Below are 16,817 nucleotides of genomic sequence, written 5' to 3' on the forward strand. Positions count from 1 at the left end.
CCAAAAAGATGAAAACCAACTGGCGCATACTGAGCTGAAAGAGGTGCAACTTACGAGTGACGTTGGGCTGTGAGGAGACAGTATCTCAGAAGACATGCAAAGCTATTGGATTGCAAAAGGTAGTGAGGAATGTCGAAACTGTGATAAAGACTTTCAAAAATCTGGCATGATTCATGCCAAGGAAGGATGTCACTGATACTGCTCAAAGTCCTTCTTCACACGTGTGCATCCGCTGACGGGGGAACGTGTGGAGCAAATGTAGAGTATACTGCTTTGCTTGCAAGGTCACAGCTCGAACAAGTAGCCACTTTGCTCATGGGTTTAATGACTGGAAGCATGGAGATGAGAGGATTCCATCTCACAAAAACAGCCACCTGCATAGAGAAGCCATGAGAGTAACGTGCAATAGACAAGCAGGCACTGGTTGTGTGGATGGTCATATTGTCTTCCAGTTTCAAAATGAACGGCAGTACTGGCACAGTGTGAATGAAGTCTTTCATTGTGAGGCAGAGACAAAATCGTTGGGTTTCCAAATAATGGTAATTATCTGGATGTGTTGGAGGTTCTCGCAAACTATGATGCATTTCTTGCTGAACACATCAAGCGGTTCGCCAACAGGCATGGGGTATATTTCATACCTGTCTTCCACCACTTGTGAAGAACTGATTAGTCTGAGGGTGGCAAAGTACTTGAGACGATTATCCAGGAATTGAAATCAGCGAAGTTCTACTCAATATCTGTTGATTCAATGCCAGATGTCACACACTCAGATCAGCTGACATTTGTCGTCAGCTCTGTTCTACCGTTTGGAATTTTGTTTTAAAGTTTAATTTGTTTTAATTGCCGGGTTCTTAGGGGGCACTTGTAAAATATATGGTTTTAATGCCCCCAAAAAAAAAACACAAAAAAAACATTTATTAGAAAAAGGGGCAGTTAAGTGTCTGGAGTGTCCCCCAGATCGGGGGGCACTTGATCTAATGTCTATTTTGTTCCCCCCCCAAAAGAGTTGTGCTACCGATTGGTCCTGAGGAAAGGTTCCTAAAGATCTTGCCGATAATCGGTTATACTGGATTATTCTCCATGAGAACGGGATTGACATACAAAATTGTCGCGGACAATCTTATAATGCTTTAAATATGAGTAGGAAATACATTGGAGTCCAAACTATCATCAAAGAGCAATGCCCATATGCAATGGTTGTACCATGCGCAGCGCACTAACTCAACCTTGTGGGGCACAACAGTGCCGAATGCAGCCCAGTGATCATCAGATTTTTTGACACTGTACAAAAGTTGTACACTTCTCTCTGCATAGACGTATTGCTGGCGACTGTTTTATGAAAAACTAAAGCCTTTAGGGCTGTCTGTTGTCAAACAGCTTTCTGATACTCAATGGTCAGCAAGGTATGAAGCAGTGTCAGCCTTGCTCAAAGGTTACACTCCCATATGCGAACTGTTGGAATCCCTGGCAACTGGTGTGTGTAAAGTCCTTACTCTACAGTATGAAACCACACTAGGCACATTCTGGGGACAAGGTCACTCTGTGACCTTAAATCTTTATTCTTAGGACTCCAAAGATGATGACCCTGTGTGGGACCTCCCTTTTTATACCTGTGTGATCAGGTAAGGAGTGTCTCCCACAAGTTCACCCCTTGTGGTCAAGGTGTGAATCTAGGTTGAGTGTATACAGTAATACAGTGGTGTTACATTGTGGTTACATACATGACATCACCTCCCCCCCGCCCCCCAAATTCTTATTGGGATCATAGGTTTAGTCTTTCAGGTGGTCTACACGCCCTCTTGGCGCCGCAGTTGGGGCTCTGGTTGTTGGACACTGACGTGAGTATCTGTCACCTGTGGTGATTCCGGGCTGACCGCAGGGACTGTGCATTCTTCTGATTGCTCTTGCTGCTCATTCACTGGCGGTCTTGAGCTCCATCTCATGGTCTTCTTCAGGTTCCTCCGTGTCAATGCTGAACCTTTTTTGTAAAAAATTTGATCCACATGCTTACGGCATATCTGACCATTGTTGAGTTTTACCACAATGACCCTATTCCCCTCTTTGTCAATTACAATGCCCTCAAGCCATTTGGGCCCCATGGCGTGATTGAGGATGAATACAGGATACTTTATTTCTATGCATCTCCCCCTCGAATTACGGTCATGGTACTCATTTTATGACTTGCGCTTGCCCTTAACTATGTCGGTCAGGACTGGGTGAATGAGGGACAACCGAGTTTTGAGTGTCCGTTTCATTAGTAACTCTGCGGGCGGGACCCCCGTGAGCGAGTGCGGTCGGGATCTGTAGGCCAACAGGAGACACGATAGGCGGCATTGTAGGGAGGGTCCTTGAATCCTGAGCATACCTTGCTTAATGATTTGGACCACATGTTCCGCCTGGCCATTGGAGGCCGGCTTGAATGGCGCAGTCCTGACGAGGTTGATGCCATTGTCCGACATAAACTCTCGGAATTCTTAGCTTGTGAAACATGGGCCATTATCACTAACCAGAATGTCCGGCAAGCCATGGGTTGCAAAGATCGCATGTAGGCTTTCCACGGTGGTGGATGATGTGCATGATTTCAGAATGATGCACTCGATCCATTTCGAGTACGCATCGACCACAATAAGGAACATCTTACCCATAAATGGGCCAAGTAGTCAACATGAATGCGTGACCATGGCCTGGTGGGCCAGGGCCACGGGCTGAGCGGGGCCCCCCTGGGGGCATAACCCAGCTGGGCACAAGTCGTGCACCTGCGAACAGTGTTCCAGATCTGAATCAATTCAAGGCCACCAAACGTGTGACCGGGCAATGGCCTTCATCAGCACAATGCCTGGGTGCTCGCTGTGGAGTTCCTTGATGAATGCCTCCCTGCCCTTCTGGGGCATAACTACTCGGTTGCCCCATAGTAGGCAGTCGGCTTAGATGAAGAGCTCATCCATCCGTCCGTGGAATGGTCTGACCTCCTCAGGGCATGCTCCGTGTGCGGGCGCCCAATTACCAGTCAGGACACATTTCTGAATCAGGGATAGGAGTGGATCTTTGTTTGTCCAGATTTTGATCTGGTGGGCTGTGATGGGGGAGCCTGCGCTGTCAAAGGCATCGACAGCCATGACGATCTCGGCGCTTTGCTCCGCTGCCCCCTCAGTGGTGGCCAGTGGAAGTCTGCTGAGCACGTCAGCTCAATTTTCAGTGCCGGGCCGGTGCCGGATGGAGTAGCCATAAGCAGCCAGCGTGAGAGCCCATCACTGTATGCGAGCTGATGCGTTGGCATCGACAGCCTGGCTGTCTGACAACAGGGATGTTGATGGCTTGTGGTCCGTCTCCAATTCAAACTTCCTACCAAAGAGTCACTGATGCATTTTTTTTTAAACCATAGACACATGAAAGTGCTTCCTTCTCGACCATCCCATATCCCCGTTCTGCTTGAGAGAGCGACCTGGAGGCATAAGCCACAGATTGTAGTTGACCCTCAGCATTACCCTGCTGCAACACGCACCCAATCCCATAGGTCGATGCATCACATGTCAGAACCAATTTTTTTTTTTACAGGGGTCGTACAGTGTCAACAACTTGTTTGAACAAAGGTTTCACGCCCGATCAAAAGCTCGTCCCTGACAGTCCCCCCAAAACCAATCGCAACCCTTACGCAGGAGCACGTGTAGCGACACCAACTACGTGCTCAAGTTCGACAGAGTTCCAGAAATAGTTCATCAGTCCCAGGAATGAACACAACTCCTATGTGTTACAGGGCATGGATGCTCGTCGAATCACCTCTGTTTTGGATTCGGTGGTCTGAATCCTATCTGCAGCAACCCTCCTGCCCAGAAACTCAACCTCAGGTGCTAAGAACACACATTTAGGTTGTGGAGGTGTTCCTCGGTGTCTCGACCCGTGATGAGGATGTCGTCCCGGAATACGATCATTCCAGGAATGGATTTAAGCAGGCTTTCCATGTTTCGTTGAAAAATCGCGGCCGCTGATCGAATGTCAAACGGGCACCTGTTATAAACAAACAGTCCCTTGTGCGTGGTGATGGTCGTCTGTAGTTTAGATTCGTCGGCCAGTTCCTGGGTCGTATAGGCTGAAGTGAGGTCCAACTTGGTGAACAGCTTGCCGCCTGCCAGCATAGCGAAGAGGTCCTCCGCTCTAGGGAGCGGGTATTGATCTTGTAGGGACACGCGATTGATATTGGCCTTGTAGTCGCCACAGATCCTGACAGAGCCATCCGCTTTTAGGACGGAAACGATGGGGCTCGCCCAGTTGCTGAATTCAACAGGCGAGATGATGCCCTCTCTCAACAGCCGGTCCAATTTGCTCTCGATATTTCCCCGCATCACATACGGCACCGCTCTGGCTTTGTGGTGCACTGGCCTGGCGTCCGGAGTGATGTGTATCACTACTTTAGTGCCTTTGAAAGTCCCGACGCCAGCTTCGAATAGTGAATCGAATTGTTGTAGGACTTGTGAGCACGAACTTCGCTCCACAGATGACATTGCTTGAACATCCCCCCCCCCCCATTTCCAGTTCATCTCAGCTAACCAGCTCCTCCCCAACAGTGCGGGACCATTGCCCGGGACAATCCAGAGCAGCAGCCGATTCACTAACCCATTGTGTGTGACAGCCAACATTGCACTGCCGAGCACCGGAATGATTTCTTTCTTGTAAGTCCGTAATTGTGTGTCAACACATGCTAATTTGGGTCTACTGGCTTTAAGTGGCCATAGCTTCTCAAATTGCTGAACGCCCATGAGTGACTGGCTGGCCCCAGTGTCCAGCTCCATGCGTACTGCGATTCCGTTTAATAAAACCCTCATCATCATTGGTGGCGTTTTGGTGTATGAACTGTGAATATTCGCCACATGGACCCGCTGAACTTCGGCGTCCATCAATTTGCCCCAAAAGTCATCCTGCCTCAAAAGACCCTCTTCTGGTCCATCCGCCTCATATATTAGTCTGTTGCAGACTTCCTGCACATTTGAGCTAAGTGGCCACTGAGATTGCAGTTCCTGCAGACAAATTGTTGAAATCTGCAAGATCTCACTGAGTGTTTTCCCCCACACCTCCAACATGAGTTAAAGTTTCCATTGTTGGGAACAAAGGGACGATGGCCAGGAATTCCGCGCTGACTGTCCCTTTGACTGCTCTTAAGTACCCTATTAGTGGGTGTCAATGGCCCCATCCCGGGCTGCATTGTCCACTGTGATGGCGTGAATGTCCGTTCAGCCTGCCATTGTCTCTGTTGAAGTCCTACTCTGGGGTCTATTGCTGCCTGGGGAGTGTTGGACTGCCCCTGCCTGTCTGCGGGGCTCTGAGTCACATTGATGATGTTGACTCCCTGATCCATCGCCGCGTTAGAGGCAGAATTGCGCGCGTATATTATTTTCGTCTCTTCCTCCCCCGCCATGAAAGTTTGAGCTATCAACACCGCCCTTCCAAGGTCAAATCCTTGGTCTCAATTAATTTGTGGAAAATTCCCGCATAACCGATGCTCTCGATAAAGAAGTCCCTTAGCATCTCCCCCCTGCAGGCGTCTGTGAGCTTAGAGGCTGGCCAAACACCGGAGGTCCGCTATGAAGTCCAGTACGCTCTGTCCTTCACGACGTCAGTGGGTGTAGAATCTGTGTCGGGCCATATGTATGCTACTCGCTGGTTTGAGGTGCTCCCCGATCAATTTGCTAAGTTCTTCAAAGGTTTTGTCCGCCGGCTTTTCGGATGCTAGTAAGTCCTTCATGAGCGCGTAAGACCTTGGTCCGCAGTTGGTCAAAAGATGAGCCCTTCGCTTGTCGGCCGCTGCATCCCCCCCAGCCATTCTTTCGTAACGAAGCTTTGCTGAAGCCTCTCGACAAAAAATCGCCCCAGTCTTCCTCAACACAGTACCGTTCCTCTGTGCTACCGGTGGCCATTCTCGTGGGTCGTGAATTCCCATTTCTCGTCGCCAATGTAAAGTCCTTACTCTACAGTATGAAACCACACTAGGCACATTCTGGGGACAAGGTCACTCTGTGACCTTAAATCTTTATTCTTAGGACTCCAAAGATGATGACCCTGTGTGGGACCTCCCTTTTTATACCTGTGTGATCAGGTAAGGAGTGTCTCCCACAAGTTCACCCCTTGTGGTCAAGGTGTGCATCTAGGTTGAGTGTATACAGTAATACAGTGGTGTTACATTGTGGTTACATACATGACAATGTGGAACAGAAAGTTGAATGCCAAAACGAAGCTCAGTTGATCCTTGACCAACTAGATGAACTGGGTTCAGCTATTCTCATTGTTATTTGGAACAGTCTTGAAGCGCTTTCCCCAGACTAATCTCTCACTTCAAGAGACTGGCTTGAATCTGAATGTCATGGTGTCCTTACTCAAGTCCCTTGTCGATTTTATCAAAACTCAGCGGACAGAGTTTGAGGACTTTGAAGACCTAGGGATTAAACTGTATGACCAAACGAGTACAATTCAGTCCAGGTATGCAACCGCTGTTATGACGATGGAGATGCTGAAAACACTGTGCTGTCACCCAAGGAGAAATTCGAAACTGAAGTGTTCCTTGTCATCATTGATCAACTAATCAGTTCCTTGAAACACTGCCTTGAAGCATACAATTAAATCACCTGTAAATCTGGATTCCTGTCCAAGCTAGCCGTTCTCTTGACTCATGAACTCAAGAAAGCCGCAGTAAATCATGTCCGATCCTATCCCAAAGATCTGGAACCTATAATTGAAAGTGAATTCATCCAGTTTTCTAGCTTAGTGGCATCCTCAACACAGCTTCAAACCTCAATTTGTGTCAAACAAACTAAGTCAGCAGAGCTGAGAATGTACCAATTCCTCCATACACATGTCCTCACCCAAACCTTTTCTCACAATTGAAATAGCTTTCGGATATATCTATCGATGATGGCATCAAATTGTAGTGGTGAACGGTCTTCCTCGAAATTAAATTGCATCAAGGATGAGGTCAGGAACCGAATGGGACAAGATCGACTTAATAGTCTTTCAATCATAAACATCGAGAGCGAAGCACTGAGGGGACTTGACTTCTCAAAACTAATTGATGAGTTTAGCCGACAAAAATCTGGGAAAAAGACCAATGTAATGTTATACTTGTAGTTGCCTCTGTGAAGAAAATGGAATGCAAATGACAAATTATGGTCTTCCAAAAAAATTTCACTGTCTTATTCTAAATTGTTGTCATTGTCAATTTAGTTTCAAAATGTAAGGATTTTTTTAATTAAAGCGTTGTTGTTTACTGTTTATACAGGGTTTCATCAAGGTATCAGTTTGATTGTTTGGAAACATAATAAAATATTAAATGAGTATCGTCTTGGTATCAATGAGAACATAACCTGAGATGTAGACCTGACCTGACCTTGGCCTGATGCATACTCGGTACTTAGCTCACTAATGTCATTTATTGCAGGATGTGAATGGGAGCAGTGGGCCCATGGCTGGGGTACTACCCGCGAGGCACTCTTAATCCATCCCTGACTATTAGAAGTAGCTGAGGAGGATACGATGGAGCCTTTGATGGAGGTGAGTATTCAACGGGGTGCTATATTACAAAAATTCATGGGACTTAAAATAGAAAAGTCACCAGGCCCAAATAATATGTATTCGGAGTTTTGAAAGAGATTAAGAGGAGATAGAAGTGGCACTAGCCATTATTTTCCAAAATCCTGTGCCGATCAAAACTATTTATTATTATCCAACACAGTAAAATAACATTAAGAATCAAAAATATTATCTAAGTAATTTTCTGCGAAGAAACTAAAAACCACTTCCAGCTTTGAAGGCAAAGGTTTCAATATTCTAAAGTCTACATAATTGCTGTAGTCAACATCGGGGAAATGCTTCAGTGAAAAAAGCAATAAAAATGCATAATATCCTCCTGCTAATATTCTGTTGCTTCCAGTGTTTCAAGGTCTGAGAAATTATTGATCTACTGTCAGTAGAAGAAAAGTGATTGATTTCCATGTAACACTTAAAATCTCTTTTTTACAACAAATCTTTTACCACCTTAGGAGCTGCCAAGTGGCAAGTTTTTTTAAGTGGTGCATGCAGGCATTAAGAGATTGATCCCAAAAATGGACAGGCCACAATTCCAGCAATAATGCCAAGGTCACACCCACCACTGGCCTACAGCACAGACGCCATCTGAGTTAGTGGGGGCCAGTGCAAGGGCACTTCATTTGTATGGGGCTATCAGGAGCTTGTGCAACTGTGGGCACATCTTGGACAACTGTCTGCCCTATGCTGCTAGAAACTCCAGCATCTGGCTGTCATCTATGGGGTACCCAGCCCCTCCCCCAAAGAAACAATGCAGTTCCCCTCTCGACCCCCTGTGTAAGGGGACTAATCCTACAATGGTCCCTTAATGTAGTATGTAATGGCAAAATAGCAGTGAAATGAGGCATATGGATCTCCAGTAGGATGAAAATGGGCTCCACCAGGAGTAAGGGGACAACACCTGGAACCCTAAAGATGAGCTGGCATGTTAGATTGTCTCATGTTGAAAGCAACATAACAGCTTCCTAGTTATCGAGCACTGAATTGCAGGATAAGGTGATTAGTATTACACATTAACTGTACGTTAATAACATGAAAGCCTTTTCTGTTTACAAAAATTGAATGGAATTGTCATATGGACTCTGACTGGCACATTCATCAATTACTTCTTGCATCTATGGGAGCCCTGCAGGTCTGTAGGTCTCTCAGTCTGCTTCTATTGGGGAGGATATGAATTGTGAAGCCTTCCTCAATACAGCATCAGTGACCTGCTTGATGAAGTGGTGAGCAGCTGCCTGATTGATGTGGCAAAGTTCTTATGCTGCTGCTTGGAAGGATCTAGTTGCAAAGAAATTCGAGGCAGCAGTGACTTTGGCTGGTACAGAAAATGTTGTTCTTCTGGTGGCAATTGACATATTTACCTAATAGTCTCCATGGGAGGGCAAGTTCAGCCTGATGTGGCACACTCAGTCAAAAAAGTCTAAGACCATCTTGGTCTGCAGATCCTGGTGACTGAGTACATGCATGTAGGGAAGAGATGCTTGCTGTGATGCCTGAATCTAATAGCCTCCAATGTAGTCTCATCTATATCTTCTTCATTTTTCATTTTAAAAATTTAAGGATTTCCATTGGGAAATCCATGTTCCCAGTGCCAAGTAGTACTTTGAGAACTGAGTAAAAATTGAAGCAAAACTCATTACTTAACCTCCAAATTATTAAAGAGATCAATATGCAATCAAAATAATACCAACCTTCAACAGCAGCACAGAAAATGACTTCCTCAATGTGGTATTCAGCTTACAGATATCTTATTGTACTTATGTAGTGGCGGTAATTTCTTGGGTGGGTTTGGAATGGAAATTGAGTAAAATGGGTGGGGTTATAGTTATGCTCACATTTACCTGTGCCAAATCAGGTTCATAAAATGGAGTTGATTTTTTTTGGAAGGATAATTCTGGTGTCGTTTTTTGGTGGCAGTTTAAAGAAACAATTTAATTCCTAAAAAAGGTGGTAATTCAAAGTAAAGACTAGCCCTATGTCTCATCACTGACCTCTGGATATTGATACATTAATATGTTATTTAATTGGTTCAAATGGAGATCAATATTCCTCTTTATGAGTTGTATTCATTGTGGGATGTAACTTTCAAATGATTCACATCATGATGTTTTCGAACTGTGCAAACTTGCAGTTGTATCAGTAGAGAATAACAACTAACATGCGAACGGTAGCATAGTGGTTATGTTACTGGACCAGTAATCCAGATGCCTGGACTAATGACCAGAGAAATGAGCACAAATCCCACTACGGCAGCTGGGGAATTTAAATTCAGTTAATTCAATAAATCTGAAATAAAAAGCTAGTATTAGTAACGGTGACCATGAAAATCTGCCATCCTTACCTGGTCTGACCTATATGTGACTCCAGACAAACAGCAATGCGGATGACTTTTAACTTCCCTCTGAAATGGCCTAGCAAGCTACTCACTTGTACAAAACCGCTATAAGAATCAATAATAAGAATGAAACCTGACAGACCACCTGACATCAACCTAGGCACACCCAGCCCAGTCGATCCTGCAAAGTCCTCCTCACTAACATTTGCAGACTTGTGCCCAAAGTGGCAGAGCTGTCCTACAGACTAGTCAAGCAATAGCCTGACAGAATCATAACTTTCAGCCAATGTCCTAGACTCCTCCATCCCCATTCATGGGAATGTCCTGTCCCACCAGCAGAACAGACTCACCCGAGGTGTCGGCACAGTGGTATACAGTCAGGAGGGAGCAGTCCTGGGAGTCCTCAACATTGATTCTGGACCCCATGAAGTCTAGTGGTTTCAAGTCAAGCATGGGCAAGGAAAGCTCATGCTGATTACCACCTACCACCCTCCCTCAGCTGATGAATCAGTATTCCTCCATGTTGAACACCATTTGGAAGAAGCACTGAGGGTAGCAAGGACACAGAACATACTCTGGGTGGGGAACTTCAATGTTCATTAACTAGAGTGGATCAGCAGCACCACTGCTGAAGGACATGCTGCCAGACTGAGCAGCAGGTGGAGAGAGAACCAACATGAGGGAAAAAACAACTTGATGTCGTCCTCAAAAATCTACCCGTTGCAGGTGCATCTGTCTATGACAGCATTGGCAGCAGCAACCACCACACAACGCTTGTGGAGACAAAATCTCGTCTTCACACTGAGGACACCCTCCAGCATGTTGTGTGGCACTACCACCGTGCTAAATGGGATAGATTTCGCAGTCCCTCAGAAGCGAGGATGACTTGCTTCCACACGAAAAATGAGTTCTCGGATGACTGAAGAGTCCAATGCAGTGGTTGATGGAACGGGTGGGTGGGGTGCTTAGGTTGCCGTACGCTCCTTCCGCTATCGACGCTTGGCTTCAGCTTGCTTTCGATGAGATGTTCCTCCACTTTGAGCAGTCTTGGGCCAGGGATTTCTAGGTGTCGGTGGGGATGTTGAACTTATTCAAGGAGGTTTTGAGGGTGTCCTTGAAGCGTTTCCTCTGCCCACCTGGGCTCATTTGTTGTGTCAGAGCTCCAAGTAGAGTGCTTGTTTTGGAAGCCTCGTGTCGGGCATGCGGACAATGTGGCCTGTCCAACAGAACTGATCGAGCATGGTCAATGCTTCGATGCTGGGGATGTTGGCCTGAGTGAGAACACTGACTTTATCTGATTTAAAACAGATCTAGCAACTCAAAACTGGACACCCATGAGGTGGTGTGGGCCATCAGCAGCAGCAGAATTGTATTCCACCACAATCTATAACCTCTTAGCTCTGCATATCCCTCACTCTATCACTACCATCAAGCTAGGGGATGAACCCTGGTTCAATTCGGAGTGTAGACGAGCATGTCAGCAGCAGTGCCAGGCGTACCTAAAAATTAAGTGCCAATCTGGGGAAGCTGCAACACAGGTCTACATGCATGCTATACAGCGGAAGCAGCATACTTTAGACAGACCTAAGTAATCCGACAATCAACAGACAAAGATAGAGGGGTGCGAAATCGAGAGGTGATGTCACAGCCAAGCTGGTAAGTGGTTGGCTGTTCGACTGGTAAGTATAACTCTCTTTTAGACTGACTTTTAGCTTGGTTTAATTGGCAGCAAACTACTAAGTAGCTGTTTGGTGTTTAAGTAAATTTTAGTAAGTAAATTAAATTAATTTAAGGGTTAAGTCATGGCAGGAGAGCTCGGACCAGTGTCATGCTCCTCCTGTGCTATGTGGGAAATCAGGGACACTTCCAGTGCGGATGGACTTACTCTGGAGCATGCACAATGCTGAGAATGTTGTGGATAGCACATTTAGTGAGTTGGTCACGCCGCAGGTAAAGGTTAGGACAGATGGTGAATGAGTGACCAAGGGACAAGGCAAGGGCAGGAAGGTAGTGCAGGAGTCCCCTGCAGTCATCTCCCTCCAAAACAGATATACCATTTTGGAAACTGTTGGGGGAGATGACTTACCGGGGGAGATGACTTACCAGGGGAGGGCACCAGAAGCCAGGTTCATGGCACCATGGATGGCTCTGCTGCACAGAAGGGCGGGAAAAAGAGTGGGAGAGCTATAGTGATAGGGGACTTTATTGTAAGGGGAATAGATAGGAGTTTTTGCGGCCGCAACCGAGACTCCAGGATGGTATGTTGCCTCCCTGGTACAAGGGTCAAGGATGTCTGAGCGGCTGCAGAGCATTCTGGAGAGGGACGGTGAACAGCCAGTTGTTGTGGTACATGTAGGTACCAACGATATAGGTAAGAAGCGGGAAGAGGTCCTACAAGCTGAATTTAAGGAGCTAGGAGTTAAATTAAAAAGTAGGACCTCAAAGGTAGTAATCTCTAGATTGCTACCAGTGCCACGTGCTAATCAGAGTAGAGGGAGCAGGATAGTTAGAATAAATACATGGCTTGAGCAGTGGTGCAAGAGGGAGGGATTCAAATTCCTTGGACATTGGAACCAGTTCTGGGGGAAGTGGGACCTGTACAAAAGGGATGGTTTGCACTTGGGCAGGACTGGAACTGATGTCCTGGGGGTAACATTTGCTCATGCAGTTCGGGAGTGTTTAAACTAATATGGCAGGGGGATGGGAACCTATGTAGCGAGACAGGGTGAAGTAATATGGAGTCAGAAACAGATGGTAGAAAGGTAAAAAGCAATAGTGGAAGGCAGAGTAAACAAAGGCAAGAAACAAAAAGGGCCACACTACATCATAATTCTAAAAGGACAAAGGGTGTTAAAAAAACAAGCCTGAAGGCTTTGTGTCCTAATGCAAGGAGTATCCGTAATAAGGTGGATGAATTAACTGTGCAAATAGATGTTAACCGATATGATATGATTGGGATTACAGAGATGTGGCTCCAGGATGATCAGGGCTGAGAACTCAACATCCAAGGGTGTTCAACATTCAGGAAGAATAGAATGAAAGGAAAAGGAGGTGGGGTAGCATTGCTGGTTAAAGAGGAGATTAATGCAATAGTTAGGAAGGACATTAGCTTGGATGATGTGGAATCTATATGAGTAGAGCTGCAGAACACCAAAGGGCAAAAAACATTAGTGGGAGTTGTGTATAGACCTCCAAACAATAGTAGTGATGTTGGGGAGGGCATCAAACAGGAAATTAGGGGTGCATGCAATAAAGGTGCAGCAGTTATCATGGGTGACTTTAATATGCATATATTGGGCGAATCAAACTGGAGGCAATACGGTGGAGGAGGATTTCCTGGAGTGCATAAGGGATGGGTTTTCTAGACCAAAATGTTGAGGAACCAACTAGGGGGAAGGCCATCTTAGACTGGGTGTTGTATAATGAGAGAGGATTAATTAGCAATCTTGTTGTGCAAGGCCCCTTGGGGAAGAGTGACCATAATATGGTGGAATTCTACATTAGGATGGAGAATGAAACGGTTAATTCAGAGACCATGGTCCAGAACTTAAAGAAGGGTAACTTTGAAGGTATGAGGCGTGAATTTGCTAGGATAGATTGGCAAATGATACTTAAGGGGTTGACAGTGGATGGGCAATGGCAGACATTTAGAGACTGCATGGATGAACTACAACAATTGTACATCCCTGTCTGGTGTAAAAATAAAAAAAGGGAAGGTGGCTCAACTGTGGCTAACAAGGAAAATCAGGGATAGTATTAAAGCCAAGGAAGTGGCATACAAATTGGCCAGAAATAGCAGCGAACCCAGGGACTGGGAGAAATTTAGAACTCAGCAGAGGAGGACAAAGGGTTTGATTAGGGCAGGGAAAATAAAGTACGAGAGGAAGCTTGCAGGGAATATTAAGACGGACTGCAAAAGCTTCTATAGATATGTAAAGAGAAAAAGGTTAGTAAAGACAAACTTAGGTCCCCTGCAGTCAGAATCAGGGGAAGTCATAACTGGGAACAAAAATGGCAGACCAATTGAACAAGTACTTTGGTTCGGTATTCACTGAGGACACAAACAAACTTCCGGATATAAAAGGGGTCAGAGGGTCTAGTAAGAAGGAGGAACTGAGGGAAATCCTTTTTAGTCGGGAAATTGTGTTGGGGAAATTGATGGGATTGAAGGCCGATAAATCCCCAGGGCCTGATGAACTGCATCCCAGAGTACTTAAGGAGGTGGCCTTGGAAATAGCAGATGCATTGACAGTCATTTTCCAACATTCCATTGACTCTGGATCAGTTTCTATGGAGTGGAGGGTAGCCAATGTAACCCCACATTAAAAAAAAGAGGGAGAGAGAAAACAGGGAATTATAGACCGGTCAGTCTGACATCGGTAGTGGGTAAAATGATGGAATCAATTATTAAGGATGTCATAGCAGCGCATTTGGAAAGAGGTGACATGATAGATCCAAGTCAGCATGGATTTGTGAAAGGGAAATCATGCTTGACAAATCTTCTGGAATTTTTTGAGGATGTTTCCAGTAGAGTGGACAAGGGAGAACCAGTTGATGTGGTGTATTTGGACTTTCAGAAGGCTTTCGACAAGGTCCCACACAAGAGATTAATGTGCAAAGTTAAAGCACATGGGATTGGGGGTAGTGTGCTGACATGGATTGAGAACTGGTTGTCAGACAGGAAGCAAAGAGTAGGAGTAAATGGGTACTTTTCAGAATGGCAGGCAGTGACTAGTGGGGTACCGCAAGGTTCTGTGCTGGGGCCCCAGCTGTTTACACTGTACAGTAATGATTTAGACGAGGGGATTAAATGTAGTATCTCCAAATTTGCGGATGACACTAAGTTGGGTGGCAGTGTGAGTTGCGAGGAGGATGCTATGAGGCTGTAGAGTGACTTGGATAGGTTAGATGAGTGGGCAAATGCATGGCAGATGAAGTATAATGTGGATAAATGTGAGGTTATCCACTTTGGTGGTGAAAACAGAGAGACAGACTATTATCTGAATGGTGACAGATTAGGAAAAGGGGAGATGCAACGAGACCTGGGTGTCATGGTACATCAGTCATTGAAGGTTGGCATGCAGGTACAGCAGGCGGTTAAGAAAGCAAATGGCATGTTGGCCTTCATAGCGAGGGGATTTGAATACAGGGGCAGGGAGGTGTTACTACAGTTATACAGGGCCTTGGTGAGGCCACACCTGGAGTATTGTGTACAGTTTTGGTCTCCTAACTTCAGGAAGGACATTTGTGCTATTGAGGGAGTGCAGCGAAGGTTCACCAGACTGATTCCCGGGATGGCAGGACTGACATATCAAGAAAGACTGGATCAACTGGGCTTGTATTCACTGGAGTTCAGAAGAATGAGAGGGGATCTCATAGAAATGTTTAAAATTCTGACGGGTTTAGACAGGTTAGATACAGGAAGGATGTTCCCAATGTTGGGGAAGTCCAGAACTAGGGGTCACAGTCTAAGGATAAACGGTAAGCCATTTAGGACCGAGATGAGGAGAAACTTCTTCACCCAGAGAATGGTGAACCTGTGGAATTCTCTACCACAGGAAGTTGTTGATCCGATCTCGGGTGGTGTGGGTGGGGGGGAGGCACCGATCCCTGAACCTGGGCGGGGGCGAACCCGGACCCCGGGGATTTGTATGGGGATGACTGATGGTGGCTGCTGCTCCTCCCAGCCCAAAAGGAGTGCTCCCTGAGGCTGTCCTTGCCTGCAGCCAGCCGCTGTAAAATTCTGAGGCTTCCAGTCTCATAATCATATTTGAACTGCCAATTTGCTTCCAGGGAGTGGATTGTCCCGCCTGAGTAAAAGTTGGAAGTTGGCAGATTAAACATAAGAACATAAGAAATAGGAACAGGAGTTGGCCATATGGCCCCTCAAGCCTGCTCCGCCATTCAATAAGATTATGGCTGATCTTATCATGGACTCAGCTCCACTTCCCCGCCCACTCCCCATAACCCCTTATCTCCTTATCGTTTAAGAAACTGTCTATTTCTGTCTTAAATTTATTAAATGTTCCAGCTTCCACAGCTCTCTGAGGCAGCGAATTCCACAGATTTACAACCCTCTGAGAGAAGACATTTCTCCTCATCTCAGTTTTAAATGGGCGGCCCCTTATTCTAAGATCATGCCCTCTAGTTCTAGTCTCCCCTATCAGTGGAAACATCCTCTCTGCATCCACCTTGTCAAGCCCCCTCATAATCTTATACGTTTCGATAAGATCAACTCTCATTCTTTTGAACTCCAATGAGTAGAGGCCCAACCTACACAATCTTTCCTCATAAGTCAACCCCCTCATCCCCGGAATCAACCTAGTGGACCTTCTCTGAACTGCCTCCAAAGCATCCCAACAAAGCATCCATTTTTTCCCTATTTAACCCCACACCCGCATCCACTCACCTATGTTAAAATTAAAATTATCTCCCCGCACCTCCCCCCCTCCACCGTCACAATGCCAAAACACCAATGCCTAAACGGTGCATTTATATGGAGTAGAAATATGTAGAGAAACAAATACCATGACAAACAAGTTACAGACATTTGTCAATAAATGTCTACGAACAATCTTAGACATACGCTGGTCAGAGACCAGCAAGAATGAGGAACTGTGGAATAAAACTGGACAGGACAAAACTGCAGGACTGCCGGGAAACCCATATTTCCGTGTTTCTCATCCATAACTCCTTCGCCTGCTCCCCACCCCGCACCCCCGCCATGCACCCTGTAAATATTATGGAGCTATGATGTAAATATTGCATGTTGTGATTTATTTACATATGCAGATTAATCTTATGTATAAAAATAGAGAGAGAGAGGCAATGTTGATTGGGTACCAATCTATAGGGACGTCCCTTTGAGTGATTTTTTTTCTTGCAATTTCATTAATATTTTTTTTATTTTCTC

The sequence above is a fragment of the Pristiophorus japonicus genome, chromosome 6 (genome assembly GCF_044704955.1).
Source record: "Pristiophorus japonicus isolate sPriJap1 chromosome 6, sPriJap1.hap1, whole genome shotgun sequence".
NCBI lineage: Eukaryota > Metazoa > Chordata > Chondrichthyes > Pristiophoridae > Pristiophorus > Pristiophorus japonicus.